Source organism: Phascolarctos cinereus, unplaced genomic scaffold (assembly GCF_003287225.1).
Source record: "Phascolarctos cinereus isolate Bilbo 61053 unplaced genomic scaffold, phaCin_HiC Scaffold_2;HRSCAF=192, whole genome shotgun sequence".
NCBI lineage: Eukaryota > Metazoa > Chordata > Mammalia > Diprotodontia > Phascolarctidae > Phascolarctos > Phascolarctos cinereus.
This window is the reverse complement of record NW_027555625.1, coordinates 37339367-37339742: the sequence shown is the minus strand read 5'-3', so window position 1 is coordinate 37339742 and position 376 is coordinate 37339367.

Here is a 376-nt window from a genome sequence, read left to right as displayed (position 1 = left end):
CCAGGTTCAGTTATACAAGAATGAGTCAGCACAACAGCTTTGCAGACCTTCAGTTTCTTACACATTCCAATACATCTTTTTCTTCACACTTTCTTTATGAGCCTGACAAACACTGAGCTAGTTATGGCAATGTATACGTCAATCTCATCTTCTATGTGTACATCCCTGAAAGTACACTGCCAGGGTAAGTGAACTTATCCACAGCATTCAATATTTCTCCATTTCGAGACAGCTAGTGGATAGAGCACTGGCCCTGGATTCAGGAAGACCTGAGTTCAAATCCAGCCTCAGACACATAACATTTACTACCTGTGTGACCCTAGGAAATCACTTAACATTGCCCAATCAAAAAAATATTTTTTTCTCATTTGTAACC